The sequence below is a fragment of the Lathyrus oleraceus genome, chromosome 2 (genome assembly GCF_024323335.1).
Source record: "Lathyrus oleraceus cultivar Zhongwan6 chromosome 2, CAAS_Psat_ZW6_1.0, whole genome shotgun sequence".
Taxonomy (NCBI): domain Eukaryota; kingdom Viridiplantae; phylum Streptophyta; class Magnoliopsida; order Fabales; family Fabaceae; genus Lathyrus; species Lathyrus oleraceus.
Window position 1 is genome coordinate 55,638,416 of NC_066580.1, and position 26,591 is coordinate 55,665,006.

A 26,591-nucleotide genomic window follows, 5' to 3' on the forward strand; every position below is an offset into this window, starting at 1 on the left:
CATCACACAAAAAATTAGATCATTTGGAATTGAATTGGCATGGAAATAAAATCAGAAAGTCAAACAAGCAATGGTGTGACACACATTGTCACACCTACATTAGCCACATCATATCTCCACAACCAGAAATGAGAAAAATGCAAACTCAATACCAAAAAATCCCTAAAGGTGTCTAGTTTAAGCATGCAAAATTTCAAAGTCATAGGATCAAAACTCATCATTTCATGAAGCAAATGGCAAGGCATGTCAAGAAAACACACATATGAGCATTCCCTAGGCAAAGTTAAAATCCATGCGTGCACAATTTCTGGAAAAATCATCAAAAAATTCTAGAGTTCATGAGGAAAACAACAAAAAAACCACACATTATTTGGACAATTATTCATGAAGTTATGAATTTTTCCAATGAATGAAAAAATAAAAAAAACATGTAGAAAGGCATACATGAACATGGATGGAATAAGGAATGAAAATGCAAAGCAATATCATGAAAAGCCTGAGCCAAGTATCGAACCGGCTACGTTTTCAAATGAAGCGCCCTTAAGTGAAACGCACCGTTTCACTTAAGGCTATGTGGCAAAGGCGAGCAACCTGGACCAACCAATACGCCACTCTGGATACAGCTGGACCAATGCATGAAGGAAAAACACAAAAACTCATGCATATTGGCGCTGGACGGATCAAACGCATTTCTGGAAAAAATCCTTAGGATCTTCAACAGCATTCAACTTGTTCTTGAGCTCAAGAACATTTTCATCCAGAAATTCATAAAACGTATATTATTGGAATCATCTTCTAACAAGCAACACGAATCTAAGTTCAATTTATCCTAACTCCTCATGCATCAAGAGATTCGAGCCATAGAGCATTCATCCCTCAAACTTATAATCCACATAACTAAGTCATTTCAGCATGAAAATCAAGGATCTAAAGTGCAGATTAACCACCTAAAGTGAAGATTTGTGAAACTAGATCTAGATCTGAGAATTATGCCCCGTTAACCAGGTTTTCTGTTATGATTATCTTTATATATAAGCTGTTAATGATTCTCCTAATCACAATTAGCCAAATGCAAGAGTATTAGTGAAATGAAGGTGTAATGTCAATTTTGCAAATCCACCCTCATGTACATGTATGCAATGGAACAGTACACGGTTTTGTGCTTAATTCACCTGAAAAATCCATTTGGAGCCAAATGCCAATGTTTGAAAGTGAGAACAATGCATAGTTTTCAAATTAGACTTTTCCCTCCAAAATTCAAATGCAAAATGCCAAAATTTTGTAATGGAAATGCATGGTTTTCGATGTATGTTTTGGATAGCTCATGTTAAAATAGGAATGTTGCAAAAAAAACCATTCCATTTGGCCTTGTGGTGTGAAAGTTATCCCCTTTTGAACTTCAAATTATCTTGACCATGCTTGATCCATAACTTTTCAACCATACATGAGAAATTCATGTTCTTGGACTTTTTGAAAAGGTGAGAGCAAGATATTCAACTTTCATGTTGGACAAAATTTCATTTGAAGCTTGCTTGATGATGTAAACTTGAGGAAACTTTCCATTTTTGGCAATTTGAAATTACAGGTCACTTACTATTTTTGGAAACTTTTCATCTGACCTCAAATTCTTCATTGTTGATGTTTGTAATGACAGATGAGACATGTATGGACATGAATGAGGCCTCTCTAACCATTTCCCACCTTCAAATTAATGGTTGAATGCACAGTTGACTTTGGTTGACTTCCTAGGGTTTCAGATGAGATTCAGCTTGACTGTTGAGCTTTGATCATCCAACCTTTGGCCAAACCTCTTCAAAATGATTCCTAGGTCACATGAACTTGTTGCACCAACCCTAGGGCTTTGCTTCAATAGGAATTGCACTTTCTTGCTTGCTTAACTGGATCTCCTGACCAGTCTTGACTGATGAACTAATGACTTGGCAATGGACAATGCAATGTTATGCAGTGGACAATGCTAATGTTAATGACCTAAAATGAAAATGTATGTACAAAATGGTAGGTGCAAATTTGAGGTGCTACACTACTCAAGTGGTTCTTGTCCTTTCTGCCAACTAGTGGACCTTTTGTGGATACTCAGAGCACTCATAAGTGGACTCAGAGGAATATGTCACTCACCTCCTATGATATCAAGTGGTAAGCTTACAGGATGAATGTGCGCAATGTAATTATGAGTTGTGGAAGGTTTCATAATGTTCCACTCATAGGAACTAAGGGTTGCATCAATTACAACCCAGTTCTTTCTCTCCGTCAGTTGGGTTTTGTTATGAATGAAAGGCCACTAGATGCTGAGATAGCTGAGAGTGTGTACTTTGAGAAGCGAAGTGACCCAGCTAGATTGGAGCAATTGGGAAAAGCTTGGGAGAGTATTGGTGTCAAGGATGGATCTGTTTTGGGGAAGAAGTTTGCAATTGCTATACCTGCCTACATTGAGTGGATCAAGGAAAGAGTGGGAACTTTGTTGCTACCATATGATCGTGTGGAACCATTGCAGGAGCAACCACCTCTGATACATTCTGAGAATGTGCCTGCTGAGTATTACAAACGAACCTTAATGGAGAATCGTCGGTTGAAAGAGAATGAACAAGAGATCCAGATGGAACTTTACAAAGCCAAAGCTGATTGGTTGAACTTGGCTCACAAGCTCAAAGGTGAAAGTGCTAGTGGATCAAGAAGCAAGAAGAGGTCCTATGATGAGATAGAAACAATGTTGAATGAAAAACACCATGAGCGCTTGAGGTTGCAAAAAGCTGAAGCCAATTACTAAAAGAAGATACGAGACTTGGAAAGGCATCTTAAAGACAAAGATGCTCAGTTGAAGAAGGAAGTAGACTTGAGGCATGCTACAGAGAACCAGCTGAGAGAAGAAGTTGTGGAACTCAAAGTGCAACTGAAGGAGAAGCTATCTCCTTTACCTGAATGTTCAGAGTGTGACCGGTTGATTGATTAGTGCTAGTATCTGAAGACTCTCATTCCTGGAAGACAACTTTCTTAGTTTGTCTTGTTGTTTATTTTGAGAATCACCTCCAAGAATGTTGGATGGGATTCCTTGTTTTACTCTGATGATGTGAATCTTGGCTCGAACTATCTTTGTATGATCTTTATTTCTCATGGTCATAGATGAGATTGTTGATGTTTCACTTGTGCTCATCATCCTGTGTAGGTTGCTTCTTTATTGTTCATGTTGCAGGTTGCCATTTTTCAGAAGATGGACGAGACTCTTGAATGCCTGAAAAATGAACATAGCATTTGCATCATACGCATCATACACATCATACACATATCATTCTTGCATTACAGGTGTTCTTGACAAGACTTCTCATTCTGGTTCCTATTTTAGGCAGGATTGCTGACCAACGTCTGCACCGCTACGCGACAAGACTGAATCAACAGAGAAGCATGGATCAAGTTCAGGCTGAATTGGCATCGATGAGGGCTAACATGGCCTAGTTCATGAGTATGATGCAGGGGGTTGTGCAAGGGCAAGAGGTGCTGCGAGCCTTAGCCCAGAGACAGGAAGCTGTGATTCCACCTGTCAACCGTACTTCGTCGGAAGGAGTCCCTGTTAATGACAATGCTGCTGCTACTATCCCCGTCAATAATTATGCTGTGGGTGATGAATTGAGGGGTATTAGAATCAACAGACAACCTATTGCTGCTGAGACTGCTAATGTTAGAGCGACCCGTGCTCTAGTTCGTCATCCTGCTCCGTTGGTTGATAGACAAGAGGATATGTTCACTCTCCTCAGTGATGATGACGAAGTGGGAAGGACTGAAGAGAGGGATAGAAATGTTGATGCCCTTGCTGAGAAAATCCGTGCCATGGAGTCTCAGAATTCGTTGGGGTTTGATGTCACGAATATGGGTTTGGTTGATGGATTGAGGATCCCTTACAAGTTCAAAGCGCCATCCTTTGATAAATATAATGGCACTTCTTGTCCTCGCACCCACGTGCAGGCTTACTACAGAAAGATCTCCGCATACACTAATGATGAGAAGATGTGGATGTACTTTTTCCAAGACAGCTTGTCTGGAGCGTCTTTGGACTGGTACATGGATTTGAAGAGAGAATCTGTTAGAAGCTGGAGAGATTTGGGTGAAGCCTTTCTGAGACAATATAAGCACAACATCGACATGGCTCCGAGCAGAACCCAACTGTAGAGCTTATTTCAGAAGTCTGGTGAAAGCTTCAAAGAGTACGCCCAGAGATGGCGTGAATTAGCGGCAAGAGTGCAACCTCCGATGTTGGAGAGAGAGCTAACTGACATGTTCATTGGAACACTGCAGGGTGTGTTTATGGACCGTCTGAGAAGTTGCCTGTTCGATAGCTTTTCTGATGTTGTTATCTGTGGAGAGAGGACTGAAAGTCTTATCAAAGCAGGGAAGATTCAAGATTTTGGTTCTTCATCCTCCAGTTCTAAGAAGCCATTTTCTGGGGCACCCCGAAGGAGGGAGGGTGAAACTAATGATGTACATCATCGGAGGAATACAAATAGAGGACAGTATCGTCAGGTTGCTGCTGTGACCATCCCAACAACTCAACCTCAACAACAACAGAGAGGACCACCACCACAACAACAACAGCAACGCCCATTTCAACCAAGACAGAGGATGCCGGATCTTCGTTTCGACCCGTTGCCGATGACATATGCTGAATTGCTTCCCGAACTGCTCAGGTTGGGGTTTGTTGAACTTTGCACCATGGCTCCGTTAACGAAGATACCTGCTGGGTATGATGCCAATGTCCGTTGTGACTTTCATTCCGGTGCACCGGGGCATCACATTGAGAATTGTAGGGCTTTTCACCATAAGGTCCAGGATCTGATTGATGCCAAGACAATCAACTTTGCTCCTGTTCCAAATGTTGTGAATAACCCTATGCTTCAGCATGGGGGGCCTAGGGTGAACAATGTGGAAAGTGAGGAAGCTGTGGATTTGGTAGTCATTGTTGATGAGGTTCAGACTTCATTACTTGTGGTAAAAGAACGTCTGTTGAAAGGGGGAGTGTTCCCGGGCTGTGATGAAAGCTGTTCAGATTATGTTGATCTAGAGAATGGTTGTGAAAAGTTGAGAAGAGGTATCCAGGGTCTGATGGATGAGGGTTGCCTACAGTTCCGTCGTGTTGTGAAAGATCATGGGGTGGTATCAACTGTCACCATTTACTTTAAACCGTCCGAAGGTCCCGGACGTGCCCCGAGAACTATCAGTGCACCCGTAACTATTGGTACTCCGGTAACCATATCTGCACCAGTAACTGTTGGTACTCCTGTCACTATTGTTGCTTCTGATAGAAGACCTGTTGAGAATATTAGAGCGGTCCCGTGGAAGTATGACAATGCTTTCAGCAGTAACAGAAGGTCAGAAAGTCAGATCAGACCAGTGAATCAGGCCCCAGTGACCTTGGTCAAACAAAACTCCTGTGACTGTTGGTCCGGCTGTGGACAACGTGGGAGGACCTGGAGGGTTTACTAGGAGTGGTCGTCTGTTTGCACCACAGACTTTGAGGGATAGCAATGCTGAGGATCTTGCTAAAGCAAAAGGGAAGCAAGCTGTGGTTGAAGAAGGACCTGCACGGAAGGAAGTGCCTGAGGGTTCCTTTGAGAAAGATGTGGAGGAGTTCATGAAGATCATTAAGAAGAGTGACTATAAGATTGTGAACCAGCTGAACCAGACTCCGTTGAAAGTCTCTATCCTCTCGTTGTTATTATGTTCTGAGGCACACCGTAACGCCTTGGTGAAAATGTTGAATTTGGCTTACGTGCCTCAAGAGATTTCTGTCAACCAGCTCGAGGGTGTTATTGCAAATGTGAACAAGAGACATGGTTTGGGGTTCACATATCTGGATTTGACACCTGAGGGTCGCAATCATAACAGAGCTTTGCATATCACTATGGAGTGCAAAGGCGCAGTGTTGTCGCATGGGTTGGTGGATACTGGCTCTTCCTTGAATGTGTTGCCCAAGAAGGTTCTGACTAAGTTGGATGTTGAAGGGGTTGTCCTCACCCCAAGTGATTTGGTTGTCTGTCCCTTCGATGGATCCAAGCGATCTGTTTTTGGTGAAGTCATGTTACCAGTAAAGATTGGCCCAGAAGTGTTTGATATTGTCTTCCATGTGATGAATATTCAACCAGCATATAGTTGTCTTTTGGGGCGTCCCTGGATACATGGGGCTGGGGTAGTTTTGTCAACTCTCCATCAAAAGCTGAAGTATGTGTGGAACGGTCAGGTTGTAACCGTATGCGGCGAAGAAGACATTCTTGTGAGCCATTTATCCTCTTTCAAGTATGTGGAGATGGATGGCGAAATTCATGAAACTCTGTCCCAAGCTTTCGAGACCATTGAGATTGAGAAGGTGGCTTTTGTTGAAAAGAAGAAGCCAGGTGCCTCAATTGCATCATATAAGCAAGCTTTGGAGCTTTTCAACTCTGGTAACGCTGAAGGCTGGGGAAAGATGATTGACATGCCCGTGAAGGAAGACAAATTCGGCAATGGTTATCAGCCTCTTCAGTCAGAGCAGGGTGGTCAAGATCAGAAAGGGTCGTGTACCTTCACCAGCGTTGGGTTGATGAATCATGGTGACGTCTTTGCAACCGGTAGTGAAGACGATGACAGTGACTGTGATTTGGACAACTGGGTGCGCCCGTGTGCTCCAGGGGAGATGGTCAACAATTGGACGGCCGAAGAAATAATCCAAGTTACTCTTCAGAAAGAGTAATTTTCTTTTGTTTTTCATTCTGCACAAAAACCCTACGCTTTGCCCGAGGCATAGTGGTTCATTGTAGGGCCACATCATGTTCAAATTTTGAATGACTATCATTAATAAAGGACGTTTTGCAAACAAATTTGTGATCCCTGTCTTTCTGTTTTTATTTTCATTTTCAAAACAATAAAAATGGCAATGTTTTTGTTTTTGTGACTTTCTTGAATTTTTTTCTAAAATAAAGCGAACATCATTCATGCAGAATCGATCTCGCGGACTCCACTAAAAACAGTTCTGTTATGGCTCAATATGATTTCGATAATCCCATTTACCAAGCCGAAGAGGAGAGTGAGGAAGATTGTGAACTCTCCAAAGAATTGGTCAGATTATTGAAGCAGGAGGAGAGGGTCATTCAACCTCATCAGGAAGAGTTGGAGATCATTAACCTTGGTATTGAGGATGCCAGAAAAGAGATCAAGATCGGGGCTGCTTTGAAGGAATCTGTCAAGAGAGGGCTGATTGAAATGCTGAGAGAATATGTGGAGATATTCGCATGGTCGTATCAAGATATGCCTGGGTTGGATACAGATATTGTGGTGCACAGGCTACCTCTCAAAGAAGATTGTCCTTCAGTAAAGCAGAAGCTTCGTAGAACTAGTCCTGATATGGCTGTCAAGATCAAAGAGGAGGTTCAGAAGCAGTTGGATGCGGGTTTTCTGGCAGTTACCAACTATCCCCCTTGGGTGGCCAACATCGTACCCGTGCCGAAGAAGGATGGTAAAGTCAGGATGTGTGTCGACTACCGGGATTTAAATAGAGCCAGCCCGAAAGATGATTTCCCATTACCTCACATTGATGTATTGGTTGATAATACGGCTCAATCCTCGGTTTTCTCTTTCATGGATGGTTTCTCTGGTTATAACCAGATCAAGATGGCACCAGAAGACATGGAAAACGCGACATTCATTACACCTTAGGGCATGTTCTGCTATAAGGTGATACCATTTGGGCTGAAGAATGTCGGTGCTACCTATCAGAGGGCTATGACGACTCTCTTTCATGACATGATGCACAGAGAAATTAAAGTGTATGTGGATGATATGATTGCGAAGTCTCAGACAGAAGAGGAGCACTTGGTAAACCTGCAGAAGTTGTTTGAAAGACTGAGAAAGTTCAAATTGAGGTTGAATCCAAACAAGTGTACGTTTGGAGTGAGATCCGGAAAACTGTTGGGTTTCATTGTCAGTGAGAAAGGGATTGAGGTTGATCCAGCGAAAGTGATAGCTATTCAAGAAATGCCTGAACCAAGAACAGAAAAATAGGTTCGTGGATTTTTAGGGAGATTGAACTACATTGCACGGTTCGTATCTCACCTAACTGCCACGTGTGAACCGATTTTCAAATTGCTAAGAAAAGATCAAGCAATCAGGTGGAACAATGATTGTCAGAAAGCTTTTGACAAGATAAAAGAGTATTTGCAGAAACCTCCAATCCTTATACCTCCAGTTCCTGGGAGGCCTCTGATAATGTACCTTTCAGTGACTGAGAACTCGATGGGGTGTGTATTGGGACAGCATGACGAGTCTGGTCGAAAAGAGCATGCAATATACTACCTTAGCAAAAAGTTTACCGACTGTGAAACAAGATATTCACTGCTCGAGAAAACTTGTTGTGCTTTGGCATGGGCTGCTCGCCGACTGAGGCAGTATATGTTGAACCATACCACCTTATTGATTTCTAAGATGGATCCAGTGAAGTACATCTTTGAAAAGCCGGCTCTCACCGGACGTGTGGCTCGTTGGCAGATGATTTTAACAGAATATAAAATCCAGTACACGTCGCAAAAGGCCATCAAAGGTAGTATTCTGTCTGATTACCTTGTCGAGCAACCAATTGATGATTATCAGCCGATGATGTTTGAATTCCCCAATGAAGACATCATGTATTTAAAGATGAAAGATTGTGAAGAGCCTCTTGTCGAGGAAGGACCGGATCCTGATGACAAGTGGACACTGATGTTTGATGGGGAGGTTAATGTGAATGGTAACGGTGTTGGGGCAGTACTCATCAATCGTAAAGGTGCACACTTACCTTTTTCTGCCAGATTAACCTTTGAGGTAACCAACAACGAAGCTGAGTACGAGGCTTGCATCATGGGGATTGAAGAAGCCATCGATCTAAGGATCAAAACTCTGGACATCTATGGAGATTTCGCTCTAGTGATTAACCAAGTCAATGGAGACTGGAATACTCATCAGCCACATTTGATTCCTTATCGAGACTACACCAGAAGGATCCTGACTTTCTTCAAAACAATGAAGTTATATCATGTACCTCGAGATGAAAATCAGATGGATGATGCCTTGGCCACTTTATCTTCTATGATTAAAGTCCATTGGCCGAATCATGTGCCACACGTTGTTGTGAATCGACTCGAGAAGCCTGCGTATGTGTTTGCAGCCGAGTCTGTTGTTGATGAGAAGCCGTGGTACTATGATATTAAGAATTTCCTCAAAAGCCAGGAGTATCCTGAAGGAGCGTCAAAGAATGACAAGAAGACCCTGAGAGGGCTAGCTGGAAGCTTTTATTTGAATCAGGATGATGAGCTGTACAAGAGGAACTTTGACATGGTTCTGCTCAGATGCACGGATAGACACGAAGCAGACATGTTAGTACAGGAAGTACACGAGGGGTCTTTCGGTACCCATGCTGGTGGTCATGCAATGGCCAAGAAATTGTTGAGAGTCGGTTATTATTGGATGACCATGGAATCCGATTGTTTCAAGTACGCTCAGAAATGCCATAAATGTCAGATCTATGCAGATAAAGTGCATGTACCACCTAGCCCTCTGAATGTCATGAATTCGCCTTGGCCATTCGCGATGTGGGGCATCGATATGATTGGGAAGATTGAACCTACTGCTTCGAATGGACATCGCTTCATCCTAGTCGCGATTGATTACTTCACCAAGTGGGTGGAAGCAGCTTCCTATGCCAATGTTACCAAGCAAGTGGTTGCCCGATTCATTAAGAGGGAGATTATCTGTCGTTATGTGGTTCCTGAGAGAATCATTACTGATAATGGTTTGAATCTCAATAACAAGATGATGAAAGAGCTTTGCAAAGATTTCAAGATCGAACACCACAATTCTTCTCCTTACAGACCAAAGATGAATGGTGCTGTAGAGGCGGCAAACAAGAATATCAAGAAGATTGTCCAGAAGATGGTCGTTACGTACAAGGATTGGCATGAGATGTTTCCTTTCGCTTTGCATGGGTACCGTACCTCAGTACGTACGTCGACCGGGGCAACCCCTTACTCCCGTGTGTATGGTATGGAGGTAGTCCTACCTGTTGAAGTGGAGATTCCTTCTCTGAGAGTCTTGCTGGACGTCAAGCTAGACAAAGCCGAATGGATTTGGACGAGGTTCAACGAGTTGAGCCTTATTGAGGAAAAACGGTTAGCAGCTGTGTGCAATGGGCAGCTGTATCAGAGAAGGATGAAGAAAGCCTTTGATCAGAAAGTGCTTCCTCGAAGCTATCAGACAGGTGATTTGGTTTTGAAAAGGATCCTTCCTCCCGGTACAGATAACAGTGGCAAGTGGACTCCGAGTTATGAAGGTCCATATGTTGTTAAGAAGGTTTTCTCCGATGGAGCCTTGATGCTTACAACTATGGATGGTGAAGATTTTCCATCCCCTGTGAACTCAGATGTAGTCAAAAAATACTTCGCATAAATTGACCCGCTGGACGAAAAGAATAAAAGAGTCCAAGCAAAAAAGGGCATCCCGGCGAACCTAGAAAAAGAAAAAGGTTCGGGCAAAAGTCAGGGATAAAGAATGAAAATAATATGTACACCCGGTAAGTCGAAAACCTGCAAAGGCGGCTTAGGCAGAAATGGGTATCCCGGTGGATTGAAAACCTGAAAAGGCGGTCCATCCAAAAGAGGGATTTAAGCGAAGACTACAGTCTGAGTTATCTGTACTTCATCGCGATTCAGTGTCTACCATCTTGAAGGATATGATCGGTCCAATCGTTCTTCTCAAAAAGCAAGGAATTTGGGGGAAATTGAGGATATACGAGTCATAACAGAATTGGAAAATAGTGGATGCCGTGTTCACATTGCCAATAGGATAGTTTACTTCCTTTTTTGGCGTAATTACCTCTTTCTAGGAATTGCTTTCTGATGTATTTGCCTTTATAGGCCATTTTCAATCAATAAAAGTCGTTATTCAGTCAAATTGCTCTCTTGTTTTATTTTACTGTTTTGTTTGCAAAAACGTCCGAATTTTTGATAAACATTGCATCTAAAAACATGAAGGCTAGACAATAACGTGCAGAAAGATAAAACATTTGAAAATCATTTTGAATGTTGAATACACTTGGGTGTATGTGGTCCATACAATCCCCTGGGGCATGTATGTCTTGCTGTTTTGCAGGTCACTGTCTATGATTGCTGGCTAAAGCAGATAAGTCAGTTTGTTCAAAGGTGTTTCAACACTGTCCAATAGTGTGAGAAGTCGGGTTGCCAAAGCAAGTTCAGAACTTGTCTCCCTAGTGGTTTCGAGATTGGTGTTTCCTCGGCAGCCAGGCCTGAGGTTGTTTATCCCCATCAGGGTTGAAAGTTTATTCCCCTAGCAGGGTCGAGAGGGTTACATCCCCAACAAGGACTGTTAGTTCCCCAGCGAGCCGGAAAGTTGCTTTTTTCCCCAACGGAGGTGTCTGTGGGTAGTTTGTTCCTCAGCAGCCAGGTCTGAAGTGCTGTAATCCCCAGCAGGGTAGAGAGTGACTCCCCCAGCAGGGTTGGGTTGGTAGTTTTCCCCAACGGAGTCCCCAAGCGGATCGGGTTCAGTGGATGTCGTCCCCAGTGAAGATTATCCCCTCCCCAGCAGCAGTGCTATTCCCCAGCGTGGCGGGAGTGTTCCCAACAAGCGACTCCCTAGTTGAGTTGGTTCTCTGTCGTTCCCAGAGTGTCAGATCAACAAGTATCCACAGCAGATTTGTTGTGTCTCCCCACCGAGTTGGAAGATCGATTCAGAATCGTGTGCTCGGCAGAGCAATCGTGGGCTTTCCCCAGCAGGAGTTTTCATCCTTTGCATCATGCATATAGTAATCATCATTTGCATTTGCATCCTCCAATCGCGTAGCATTTCCATTCAGTATGGAACATTACGCTATAGAAAAACTCAAAACATATACATACATGTGTTAACCAGATTGGATCATATCCCCAGCAGAGGCGGATCATTTCTCAACACCCGTATTGCACGTTTGCAGCGGTTGCTCTTGGCAAGCATTCAGGATTGATAATCCCCAGAGAGGTTTATTTCCTCACCCGTCCGTGAAAAGAAATCCTGATTATCCCCAGCTTAGTCCCCGACAAGTGCGTGGCCTTGTCTTGACGTATGTAGATGTCATCCTTACGATACCAGTAGGTGTCGTGTTGATCCCCGTGTGGGTCATCCTTTTTTGATGTCGGTAAACATCATCTTTCGATCTCGTTAAACATCGTGTCTTTTCCCAGTCATCGGTAAATGTCTGGTCATCCTTTTTTGATGTCGGTAAACATCATCTTTCGATGTCGGTAAACATCGAGTTTCTTCCCAGTCATCGGTAAATGTCTGGTCGTCCTTTTTTGATGTCGGTAAACATCATCTTTCGATGTCGGTAAACATCGAGTTTCATCCCAGTCATCGGTAAATGTCTGGTCGTCCTTTCTTAATGTCGGTAAGCATCATCTTTCGATGTCGGTAAACATCGAGTTTCATCCCAGTCATCAGTAAATGTCTGGTCGTCCTTTTTTTGGTGTCGGTAAACATCATCTTTCGATGTCGGTAAACGTCGAGTTCCTTCCCAGTCATCGGTAAATGTCTGGTTGGGTACCTTTTTTTCCAGTCATCGGTAAATGTCTGGTCATGTATCCTTTCTTTGATAAATATCAAAATCCCCAGTAGAGTCGTCGGTAAACGTGTTGTCTGGTTCCAGTTGTAAATATCTTGTCCCTCCCCAGTCGAAGCCGCTATCGGTAAATGGCCCCGCTTTCCTTGATATCAGTGTATATCAAGTCGACTGTTCCACCAGCCGCCATCGATAAATGGCCCCGCTTTCCTTGATATCAGTGTATATCAAGTCGACGGTTCCACCAGCCGCCATCGGTAAATGGCCCCGCTTTCCTTGATATCAGTGTATATCAAGTCGACTGTTTCTTTGATCATCCCCCGCAGAGTGCAAATTCTACGGTTCTTTGGTATTCAATCCCTGTTTATCTTGAAGGTCTGGCAGCCGTTACTCTCATCCGTTCAGGTTCCCAGTTGATTGAATAGGGGCAGCTGTAGCACCTCAAATTTGCACCCCCCATTCATGCATTCATTTCATTTTTAGGTCATTAACATTACATTAACATTACATAAATCATTTCATCTTGCATTGCATCCTGGCAACTAGAATTGGCATCAAGAGGATTCATCTGTGAAAAGAGAATAACCATTTTCTTGATATTAAGGCCACATGAGTATTCTAGAGAGCCTATATGAATCAAGGTTCATTTTGAAGCAATTGTACCAAGTGCTAGAGGCTCAAAGTCCACAGTGCATGTCCAGGTCATCTGAGGCCCATGAAAGTCAACTGAAAGTCAACTGAGGGCTATGAGGTGGAGAAATGGTTTGAGACACTTCATTCATGTCCAAAAGAGGTTTATTCATCATGTCAAACATCTACATTGAAGGATTTGAAGCCAGATCAAAAGTTTCCAAAAATGGAAAGTGACCTGTAATTTCAAGTTTCCAAAAATGGCAAGTTTTTGGACCACATTCAAATTGAATTTCCAACATCAAATAAGCTTCAAATGAAATTTTGTCCAACATGAAAGTTGAAGATCGTTCTCTCCCATTTCCAAAAAGTCCAAGATCATGAGCATCTGATGAATGGTTGAGGAGTTATGGCCAGATGATTGCAAAGTGTGCATGGAACTTCCAAGAGCCATAACTTTTGATCCAAAGCTCCAATTTGAGTGCCTCTTTTTGCATTATGCTCCTTATGACTCATATTTTCCAAATCTAACATTGCATTGCATGAAATTTGTTAACATGATCTTTTGGCCATGCATGGGCTTTTTGGAGGGAAAATCAATAATTTGAAATAGGTTGATCACATGAACTTAATTCCAAGCCAATTATGTGCATGAGATGATTTTAAGTGAATTTGAGCATGCACATGGTACTGTTCACGTTCATATTACCATGCATAGGGTGAATTTTCCAATTGTGCATTACACCTCATTTTGCATTAAAATTTCATTAGCCAATGCCTAATCATGATTACAGCATAATTAACACAGCATATAAAAGCTTAATCATAACAGAATTTCTCATTCTAACACATTCTAGATCTAGATCACATTTTTCCCTCCAATTTTTCTCTCAATCTAAATTCAAAAATTCTTCACATAACACTTGATTTTTATTGCATAATCTTGTTCTTGGATCATCGTATAGTAGGAATTGAGTGTTGGATTGAAGAATTTCACCAAGATTCAAGCACATTGAACTCAAGAACATGAAGATGGAAGTTGAAATTTGATCAATATTCAAGCCATTTCAAGCATCCATTCGTGTTTAAAGCTTCAATATACAAGTGAAGGAGAAGATTTGGAGCTGGAGGGAGCTTGAATCCACTGTTTTCAACATTCTGTTCTTCAAGAAGGTGAAAATTCGAACCTCTTAATTCTTCTTTTTTTTTGTACATAAATGTGTAGATCTTTCCACGCTGATCAATCTGATATAAATTTCATGAAAAATGGTGAAGAATTGCATGAGTTATGATGAGTTCAAGTTGGTAGATCCAATTTTCTTTCCTTCGATTCGTGAAATGTGTGATGTTTTAGGATTAGCTAATGTGATATCCTTGTTCTACGCGTCAAGACCTTTCCATTGATGTATATTACACGAAATTCTGCAAAAAAAACTAAGTGTGGCACTATAGCACCACCGTCTCAATGAAGGAGACGGTGGAAACCACCGCTCGCGCCGCCGTCTGCAAAAGCAGGCTAGGGCTTACCTGTGCGCTGCCACGCGTGCATCCACGCATGTGTCCGTTGGCGTGTTCATTGGCCAGAGCTCGTTTGACTCGTCCAGGCACGCCTTGGACTGCTGACTAGGCTGCCACTTCAATTAGTGAAGTGCAGCGTTTTGGCTTGTACCTCGCTTCGATTCCCAGCGGTGACATTTTAATTTCCTTCTGATTTCCATGCCAAACGACCGTGTTTTGCTTGCTAGCGCCTTGAACCATGCTTACCCTGGTTCGATCCTCATCACATGCTGTTTGTTAGTTTTAATACACATTATCATTTTCCAATTATTTTCAACATTATTCATTTTGTTCATGTTAATTCAAAAAATCATAAAAAATAGAATACTAGTCCAAATAATTCCAAACTTTTTTCTACATGTTCCTTGAAGTGTCTATTATTTTATGATGTGATTTTCTGATTTTTATCATGTCTGGATTTTTGGAATGTGATTGATTGTTTGAATATGGTGCAAAATGTGACATGTTGTGTTATTTCTTTTGTGGAATGCTCATTATTTGGCCAACTAACTTGAAATTTGGTATGCTGATTCCTAACATGTTGTAGGATGTTTGAGCTTTGGATTGGCATTTTTAGCATGTTCCATTTCTGTTTTAGACACATAGACTTTGGGTGTGACAATGTGTGTCACACAATTTGATGTCATACTTGTTCATTTTAATTCCTAGGCCAATTAAGCTCTTCTGATTCTAATTTTTTGCATCATGCTTGTCCAAAACATGTTGGTATCATATAAAAATTTTCATGTTCATTTGATTCATTTCTGTTTTAATGTGGAATTTCTCTTCTTGATATCCAATTGTGTGCATTGTGATTGTCTTTGCCTTATCATGCTCCTTAGATGGATTTGCCTTATGATTTATGTTTGGTCCTTTTTAGGACATGTTCTTACTTGAATAAATGAGCTTCATGTGAAGTATTGGTTGCTGTTTTGACTTTTTGCCTTACCTTTGACCTTAGTCTTTGCACTAGTGGTTTGTACTCACCTCTTGAGCTTTGCATTTCAGGTTCAAGCAATTAGTGCTAATGGATGATGTGATCTCCTTGTTTGAGATGCAATTTACTTTGTTTAACTAACCTTTGTGTGTTGTAGGTTCATTGATTGTGGTGGAATCACTTGAATGCTTGCAGATAGAGCTTGCATTGTGCACATTGGTTGTAACACTGTTGTTGACTGTTTGATTTGTCTGGATGTGAATATTGACTGGTTTGACTTTCTTACAGGTACATTAGTCGCTTTAGCTCATTGCTTAAGCTTTGCTTTGCTTGTGGTTGGCATACCACCTAGGTAACCATCCTCTAACTCCATGTAGTCTGGAAGCCCTGTCGTTTCTTTTGGCAGGCATTTGGTTGAAGTCCTCCTTAAGAGGCAATGATTGTGATTGTTTATATTTGTGCCATGTGTCGCATTACGCGAAAAACCGGCGGGAAAAGAAACACAGAGCCGCCACCGTGCGTTATTTATCCCAAAGGAGGGAAAGGAAACGCTCGAAGTAAACCTGGAAAGGAATGGTCTCACGACCAGAGATTGATAGGATCGGGAGTCGGTTATGCAAAGGGAAGGTATTAACACCCCTACGCATCCGTCGTACTCGACAATATCCCCGCTCATAAAGAATAGAAGAAAGGTTGCTAAAGACTGCTCAAAACTGCACAAAGCACTGGAAGGAAACACAGATGAAAGACGGAAGAAGGTAACTCGACAGGATGTCGCATCCTGGTCCTACGTAGTTTGTCACACAAACATCAGAGTCGATGTAGTTCGGGGAAATGAGGAACGTGCTCGCTAGGATATCGCATCCTATGCATACGCATCTTCTCTGACTAGAGGAAGAATCAGAGCACTCGTAGCTCGGCTAACGCACGCCAAACAAAGACATCCAACTCCAGACATCTTCTCTGAGACGTCAAACGAAACACACAACTGGAAACGGAATGCCAATCGATGGTCTTACATCCAACTCCAGGCAAAGAAACGCTAACAGGAAACCGAATGCCAATCGTTGGACTTACATCAGACTCCTAACAAACAACAAACAAATTGGAAACCGAATGCCAATCGCTGGACTTACATCAGACTCCAAACACACTCACAAGAGGGATGGTCTCAATTGCAATCGGGACAAGAGAAAAGGATCAAAGTTAGTTGTTAGTCAAACTCGACAAGACATCGCATCTCGTGCCTACGTATCTCATCTGAACATGAGAATCAGAGTTGCCGTAGTTCGGCTAAACTTCTCCTGTTGGTTTGTGTTTTTTAAGTGAATAACGTTACTACGCAATCTACCAGATGCTCTACCTTTGGAGACTTACTCGCCTGTAGTAGAAGGAGTTAACGTGTCCTTAAGAGGGGATAATGTTTGTTTGTGTTTTAGGAAAGCTCACGCAAGAAAGGAAGTCCTAGACGAAGGAACCGTGCTACCTTAATTGACATGCAAACGAGAGACTATACGAAGTCTAGCAATCCTATGGGGATACAATCACCACACAAAAACATGTACATGAAATAAACACACCAACAAAGGGGCTCAAACATTGGCTGGGCTTTAGTCAAGGGGTCATATCAACCTCAACAAACAAGCCAACTGGAAAGGTAGATGCTTGACATGTTGAATAAACCTCTTTGGGACATGAATGAAGTGTCTCAAACCAATTCTCCACCTCCTAGCCCTTAGTTGACTTGCAGTTGACTTTTATGGGCCCCAGATGACCTGAAACTGCACTGTGGACTTTGAGCTTTCAACACTTGGCCAAATTGCATCAAAATGAACCTTGGGTTCACATAAGCTCTCTAGAACAACCATGTGGCCTTTATCTCATGGAAATTCTTTGCTCTTTTGCACTGAGGAATTCTCCTGATGCCCATGCCAGTTGAATGTGATGCAATGCTCTACGCAATGTTAATGAAATGTTAGTGTAATGTCAATGACCTAAAAATGAAATGAATGTACAAATGGGGGGTGCAAATTTGAGGTGCTACACCATGTACTTCAAGTCCTCCTAAGTGAAGAAGCAATTGACAAATAAAAGGGATTTGCAATCAATCCCCTGTGTCGCACCTCAAAAATGATGATAATGCAATCCCTCGCGATAGGACGCGGAAAAAATGTTGTTCGAAACAGAGTCGCCACCGAACTTTATTAATCCCAATGAAGGAATAGGAAAATATCGAGAAAACCTCTAGAAATAAGAATAATGGTCGTTGCAACCATATTCGGGTTCGGGAGTCGATTACGCGAGGGGAATGTATTAGCACCCCTCACGTCCGTTGTACTCAACTGGAACCTCTTAGTCTGATTTTGCTATTTGACTGTTAATTGAATGTTTATCTGCTTGCTCCGAGTGATAGAATTGATGATAAATATGGATGATGACCTCAGGAGGGGAAAATGGGAGGTTTTTTATTAGTGTGCTCGCGAAGATACAACAATCTCCTGCCTACGTATCCTTATGGTGCAATAAGGAAATCAGAGTATTCGTAGTTCGGGCTACTACGAATATTTGGTGTGTTTTGTTTTGATGAACGACTGTGTAGGTCGGCGTTCTAACGGCTAAACGCTGGCTTGTCTACTCTCGGTGGAGGCTCTAGCACTGGTTTGTTGTGCGCATTAGAAAGGATTGACAGTGTTCTTTTAAAAAGGGCTTTGGTCACGCGGGGGTGACAGGTGAGTTGATGTGTTTGATGTTTGATTGGTTTCGATCGCACGGGGGCGAGAAATTAAGGTTGATTTGTTTGAGATGTTTTTTGGAGAACGACGAAAGATTAAGCAATATGGTGTACACCAATCGTCCAATTCTTTCGAGGAATAATAAGGCGACGCCTTCTACTCCTTTTTCATTCGAATTATTTTGAAAATTTGTTCCTGGATGTTGAATATGCACGGTAGTGAGGCGTACGCCTCCTACTTGCTTATTCCAAGAATAATGAGGCGTACGCCACCTATTCCCTTATCCAAGTTTATTTAGCGTGTTTTAGTCAGAAGTCGATAATTTATGAAATATGGCGTACGCCAATTATTCAAATAATCGAGAGATGGCGAGGCGATCGCCTCCCATCTTTTATCACCTGAGGTTTAAATTGTAAAAGATATGTTAAGATGTTTGTATGTGATTTACGAAAATAGTTTGGATATGAATTGGTAGGTTTGGATTTAAAGATGATTTGAGCAATGTTGCGTACGCCAATTATTCAAATAATCAAGGAATGGTGAGGCGTACGCCTCCCATTCTCTATTGAAGTTTAAGTTGTTTGTTTTTGCGAAATTGGGTTTGATATGAAAGATAATTTGAGTTTATTCGATTGTAGTTTTGATTGATGACGAAGATTCGAGCAATGTGGTGTACGCCAATTATTCAAATAATCGAAAGATAGTGAGGCGTACGCATCCTATCCTTATATTGTCGGAAATTAAAAGGTTTAGGATTTGTAGTTGATTTAGAAAATGATTTGAATATGATGGTCGAAGTTTAGAAATGATTTGAATTTAGAACCTATGTTTGATTTGAAAAATTGATTTGAAATTGTGTGATTTAAGATTTAATCGGGTGACAAGAACTCGCGCAATATGGCGTACGCCAATTATTCGAGTAATTGAGAAATAGTGAGGCGTACGCTTCCTATCTCCTTTTCATCCCAAATTTATGTTTAAACTGAAAATTCTTTTGAAATTGAATGGTTTGAAAAGATGTTTGAATGAAATGAATTTTATTTAGTGTGTTATTTCATCGCCTCGATTAATCAATAACCAAGTAGGTTTCATTGTAAGGAAGCCCAAGAGTAAGCTATGTGAGGTTTATGGCGATGCGAAGAGCAATCAACTTACAAGGGTGTTTTAAAAATGGGCTCGATATTTGGATCCAGAATTATTGTTTGTGCTTTTTTTTTTAAAAATTGGTTTGTGTTGGATGATGAATTGAAATAAAATTGAAATTGAAAATGATTTATGAAATGATGAGGACATGAAATGGTTTTTTGTTTGAAATAATGTGAAGTTTGTGAGAGTGGAAGAAGTTAATCAATTAATTTATTAAAATTTGATTAAATTGATTAATTAAATTAATTAAAATTAATTATCAAAATTATTTAATTAAATCAAATAATTAAGTTAATTAAAAAAAAATTAAACTAATTAAAGATTCTAATCAATTAATTAAGTCAAAAGAGAAAGAAAATGGGTGTTAACATTGATTTAATCGGTATGTGTGAGAAATGTGCTCGGAACCGGTTTGAGCATAAGGACAATATGATTGATGTCGTACGCCAATTCAAAAACTCGGTGAAATTGTTCCATTGATATATTGAGAATTTGGAGGCCTAGCGACATGAACTTGTCGAATCCGCATAAAAATCCAATTTAAGAATCAAATAGATTATTTACATGCTTTGCAAATTGCATTATACCATCAGTTTTAAAGAAGATCTTACAACCGCTCAATGTTGCTGAAGTGAAAATCATAATGAAATGTTCATAGTAAAGTAACATAAATCCATCTAAAACACAATTGAAATATTACATCATGCTAACATCATAATTTGACCGAATTTAAAAGGCCATGAAATTAAAGAAAGAATTAAGCAGCAAGTTATCCTTTTCTTACAGAACTCATTTACAGCACAACCAGCCACATTAACAACAACACAATTCAGCTCAGATTTGAACAATAGATTCGTCAATCATAAACATAAAATCGTGAACCATTGATTGACAGCTTAACTACAACACCCATAATATAATCGCAAAGTTGGGATTAATATTTCCTGTTATTCTCATTAACCCAAAAATTAAATCTCCTGTAGAAATTAACTTTAACCATATGACAGGATGAGGAACTCATTTACTACAGTTCAAAATCGAATTAAAGATTTTAAATGCTATCACCAACAACACACAGTTTCACACATAACTCGCCTATGTGAACCGAACCAGAAAAGAAGAAATCTAAGTGATCGAAATCGATTCGCATCAAAAATAGGAACAATCGAGCAAAACAACAATGAGGAGTATCAACTAACAATAATAGAACGGACAGACCAAACAACCATCACACTACAATTGGCCAGCATTGAACACCAACATATTATGATAAAATCGACAATACAATAAACACAAATCTAAACAGGATGATGCTAGAAATCAATATGGATCCAAATTTGGATAACAGTAAAGACAAATGGCTACAAACAGTATAACATGACGCAAGTTGTTACCGCAATATCGAAACGTTGTAGTTGTCTGGAAACCTGCCGAGCTTGTTGTTTTACCGTGGGTTGCAGCCCTGCGACGTCGGAGACGAAACCAAACTCGGGCGTGCGTAGAAAATGTGTCGACGTTGTTATTGTTGTTTGAAATTGTGAATTAGATTTGTGTCATCAAGGTCGCTGGTGGAGCAGGGTGACGTTGTCGTTGCAGAAAAACGGATCGCAGCGGAACATAAAGGGTAGTTGAGCGATGGATCTGGATTTGGGGGTTATGGTGGTGGTGACGGCAAGGAGACGAAAGGTGGCTTTTCGTGGTGGTTTGATGAAGGCGAGTTATGTTAGGGTACACCGGTGAAGAAAGGGTGTGAGGGTTTGCGAAGGTTGAATGTTTGTGTGGTGTTAGTTGGCGGCAAGTGAGGGTGGAAGAAGGTGGAGCGATTTTGATGGGGGAAAACGATTAGGGAAGTTGTGAGGTTGAAGGTGAACGGTGACGAGGGTTTTCGTTTGGTTAAGGGTTTGAGTAGAGGCGGAGATTATGAAGGTGAAACGGAAGGGATTCCGCTGGTGGTTACGGCGGTGATGATGGAAGTGGAAGCGGCGATTTGAGGTTTTCGGTGGTGGATGAAGAAGGTGAAGATAGAGGCGGAAGTGAAGGAGTAAGGAGAGGTGAGGTAGGTGGAGAGAATCCAGAGAAGAAGAAAAAAACTTGAATGAAGTGTTTTTTTATTTATTTATTTCTTCACCATTTTCGAAAGAGAGAGGAAGGTGAGGATTTGAGTGGAATGTCAGGTCATTTCGTGTGAGAGAGTGGAAAAGCTTTTTTCTATTTTCTTATTTTTTCCGTTGGAGAGATGAGTGTGAGGTAGTGAGATCTTATTGTTACGAGGAGAGAGAAATATGAGGATTTTTTGTGAATATCTTTTTTTCCATGAGTGACACGTGTGAAGGGTGAAGAAGATATGCAAGTTGGCATTTCCTCAAAAGAATCCAATGCTATAATTTATTATTTATTTATTTTATTTTATTTTTTAAAAAGAAAAAGAGGATCCAATGCAAAAATATATATATTTATTTTAATATACTTATTATTCACTTAAGGAAATAGAATCATAAAAACAAATTCTAACTAATATTTGACTTAAATAAAATTTATCTACTTTAATTAAATAATTAAAAAAAGACATTGATCGATTAGAAACAGAAACCGGGTACAAATTTGTTTGGAAAATTAAACCGGTCACAGTAGAATTGTCAGGACAAAACATACTTATTAAAAAAAACTTTCTTTCCTCAAATTCCGAAATAATTTTGTATCGGTTAAAAGGCTCAGGTGGGTCAAGATATAACCGAAACAGTCACTGCTGACTTTGCCTGTCTTTGAGAAATGATCCAACTGATTGGCCTGTATTGTCAATAAATTCATTTTGACTGACATCTTAGGTATTATTCATGATGCAAATGTATGTCATGCTATGCATATGATGCTAAATTAAAAATGAAAACAATTTTACGAAAATTTAAATATGCCCGGACAAAATTGGGGTATAACACCCTATTATTCAGTTGAGTCTTTCATTATGCTCGCACTACGTGCTGATGCTTTTGAATAAACACCCAAGATCTTGTATATAGAGTCAGTCAAGTGGAATAGGGTCCCTGATTCTGAATTCCCACACTTTCATTGATTCAAGCTCACCCAGGCCCGGGTTAAGAGCTATGAGGTCTTACCCTCATTACCTTTTCATCAGCTTCACCCTAACTCTCAGTGTTAGTGGTTAAGAGCTTCATCAGACTCCTACAGTTTTGGCTTGTTTGTCGAGGTTGATATGACCCCTTGACTAAAGCCCAGCCATATGTTTGAGCCCCTTGTTGGTGTGTTTATTTCATGTATATGTTTTTGTGTGGTGTGATTGTATCCACATAGGACTGCTAGACTTCGCATAGTCTCTCGTTTGCATGACAATTAAGGTAGCACAGTTCCTTCGTCTAGGACTTCCTTTCTTGCATGAGCTTTTCCTAAAACACAAATAAACTTTATCTTCTCTTAAGGACACGTTAACTCCTTCTACTACAGGTGAGTAAGTCTCCAAAGGTCGAGCATCCGGTAGATTGTGTAGTAACGTTGTTCACTTAAAAAACACAAAACAAACAGGAATAGTTTAGCCGAACTACGGCAACTCTGATTCTCATGTCCAGATGAGATACGTAGGCACGAGATGCGATGTCCTGTCGAGTTTGACTAACAACTAATTTTGATCCTTTTCTCTCGCCCTCGTTGCGATTGAGACATTCCCTTTCTCTTGCCCTAGTTGCAATCGAGACCCTCCCTCTTGTGTGTTTGTTTGGAGTCTGATGTAAGTCCAGCGATTGGCATTCGGTTTCCAATTTGTTCGTTGTTTGTTAGGAGTCTGATGTAAGTCCAGCGATTGGCATTCGATTTCCTGTTTGCGTTTCTTTGTCTGGAGTTCGATGTAAGACCATTGATTGGCATTCCGTTTCCCGATGTGTGTTTGCTTTGACGTCTCAGCGTCTCCTTTCAGTGTCTTTGTTTGGCGTGCGTTAGCCGAGCTACGAGTGCTCTAATTCTTACTCTGGTCGACTCTGATGTTTGTGTCTGACAAACTACGTCGACTCTGATGTTTGTGTCTGACAAACTACGTAGGCCCAGGATGCGACATCCTGCCGAGTCATCTACTGCCGTCTTTCACCTGTATTATTTCATTCCAGCTTTTGAGCAGTTTTTTAGCAACCTTCTTCTATTCTTTTCGAGCGTGGATCCTGTCGAGTACGATGGATGCGTAGGGGTGTGTAAGACCCCAATTTTGTCCCTAAGATCCCTCATGGCATTATATCATATCATTGCATTGCCTCAAGGATCATTGGACACCTTGCCTCCTTTCCTATGGGTGGGTCATCTTTTTGAGAGTGTTTCTTGATCACCAAGCATTCCTTGCATTTGTATTTCATTTCATTTCTTTTTATCACTAACCAAAAGTACAAAAATATGTCATCTAACCTTTGTCTTGCAGATGAAGCAATCACAGGTCAAAGCAGTCAAAGGCAGTCATTGAGCCATAGATGGTGGTCATTCTTGAGATATTTGGACCCCATAATCATTCACAAGAGTTCATATGAGCTATGATATCATTTTGAAGCAAAATCCCAAGTGGTAGAGGCTTGAATTTCATCAGAACATCCTCAGGTCATCTGAAGACCTAGAAAGTCAACTGCCAAGTCAACTGATGGAAAGGTTTTAGTCCAACTTCAACTTCAAATTACATCATCAAGAATGCTTCAAATGAAATTTTGTTGAACATGAAAGTTGTAGATCTTTCTCTCCCATTTCCAAAAAGTCCAAGATCAAGGATTTCTCATGTGTGGCTAAGGCGATATGATCAAAACATGGCAAAGTGTACATTGGACTTCAAATGGACATAACTTCTCAAACAAAGCTCCAAATTGGATGGCTCTTTTTGCATTTTTCTTGTCTTGACTTCTAGTTTCCAAATCATGCATTACATGACATGGATTATCATCATATGAGAATTTGTTAATTCCTTGGTTTTTTGGAGGGAAAACATGAAATTTGAATTTGGTGCATTGTTTGAACATTCTACCATCACCAATGGCTCTAAAATGAAATTTTAAGTGAAATGAGAAGGATTTTCGTGCACTGTTCACCATGCATTTCATGCATAGGGTGAAAAATCATTTTTTGCACATACACCTTGAAAATGATTAATTCCATTGGCATTGGCTTAAGCTTGATTAAAGGGTGATTAACATGACCTATATAAACCAAAACCCTAACTGTTTTTCAGATTAGCTTCCATTTTTCAGATCTAGATCTCAAACTCCAAATTTTTTCTCTCAAATTTTCTTCAAATTTCTTCATATTCAAGCCATTTCCATTGCTTGATCCTTGTTCCTGAAGTGTTATTGAGGAGATTTGCACGTGGAACTGAAGCAAACAGTGCAAGATTGAAGCATATACCAAGCTTGAAGCAACAATGGTGATTCCAAATTTTGGTGGATTCGTGTGCAATTGAGTTCCATTTTCTTCTCCAATCACTTATACAAGCATCCTGGAGGAGTATTGAAGACATTACAAAGCCTGAATCAAGCTAATTCCAGATCTGCTCTTCAAGAGGTTACCAATCGATCTTTCTAATTCTCAAAATTCTTGTGATATTGTTGTAGATCTAGGTTTGCTGATCATGCTGAGCTTTTAATCATGAATTTTAGTGACCTATTGAGTGAGTTAGGTCAATTTAAAGTTCCATGCATGAATGATGTTTAATTCGATTTGCACATGATAATTGGAATTAGGTTTAGCCATGCATGTATTCGTGATCCTTGATGAAAGATCTACAGGATTGTGTATTCAATTGTGATTTCTGGTAATTTTGTTCTTGATGTGTATCACTGTTCATGGCTGCACGATGAAGAAGATGATGTTCTTCCATAGGCCACGGTTTTGATCAATAGAGAAGGCTTTCCTGCGTTCTGCATGTGTTTGTTAGGGTTCGCATGCCATTGGTCCACGTTACTGCACACACATCATATCCATTGGTTCGCACGCGTTTGACCATGTACGCGTCAACTTTGACTTGCCACTGGGATTAATGAAACGGTGCGTTTCAATCCCTGGCGCGCCAACTATTTGAATCGTATCCGCCTTCGATTCCTGGCCAATGCTTGTTTTCAAATGCTTCACTATTATTTCTCTTTTTCCCTCCACATTTCATATTACATGTCCATTTCATTTTTAGTTTTTTCTTCAACTTCATAAAATCATATCAAATTGAATATTCATCCAAAAATTGCCAGGTTTTTTGCATTGTGTTTCATTTTTTGTCTATTATTTTTTGATCATTAATTTCAAAGTTGTGCTTGGCTGGATTATTTTTTGTGCCAGGATGTTTGAACATGTATGCTATCTTGACCTTGCCATGCTTATACCTTTGTGAAATGCTGGTCTATGATCCAATGATTCTGACAATTTGCATGATGAAACTAGACTCATTGCTTGACATTTTGGTGTTGATTTGGTATTTTTATCATGTGTCATTTCTGTTTTATGATCATGTTAAGTTGGTGTGACAATTTGTGTCACACCTTTGCTTGTTCAACTTATGTGATGTGTTTGCCATGCCAAATGATCTCCAATTGTCTTGATTTTTGGTATGATGCATATTATGGATGTTGTGATTGCTCATGAATTTTCTTGGAATTTTGTGAATCATTTCTGATTTGATTGAGATTTTTCATTCTGGTTGATCACATTTGAGCTTTAAAATTGCCTTGAACTTCAATTGATCATGAAATGGATTGGGTAATTGATATTGATATGAGACCTTTTGGATTGTTTCAAGATGTGTTTGAAGTTGATTCATGTTAATTTTCAGCTTCTGTTTTGAATTTTTTCTCCATCTTTGACCCTAGGCTTTGACCTAGTGGTTGGTTGCTTATCTTTGAGCTTTGATTTCAGGTTGAACATCCAAGTTTCCATGGTTAATGATGCTCCATCATTTGAGTGATGATGTTTGCTCTTAATTACTAACCTTGGTGTGTTTTGTAGGTTGATG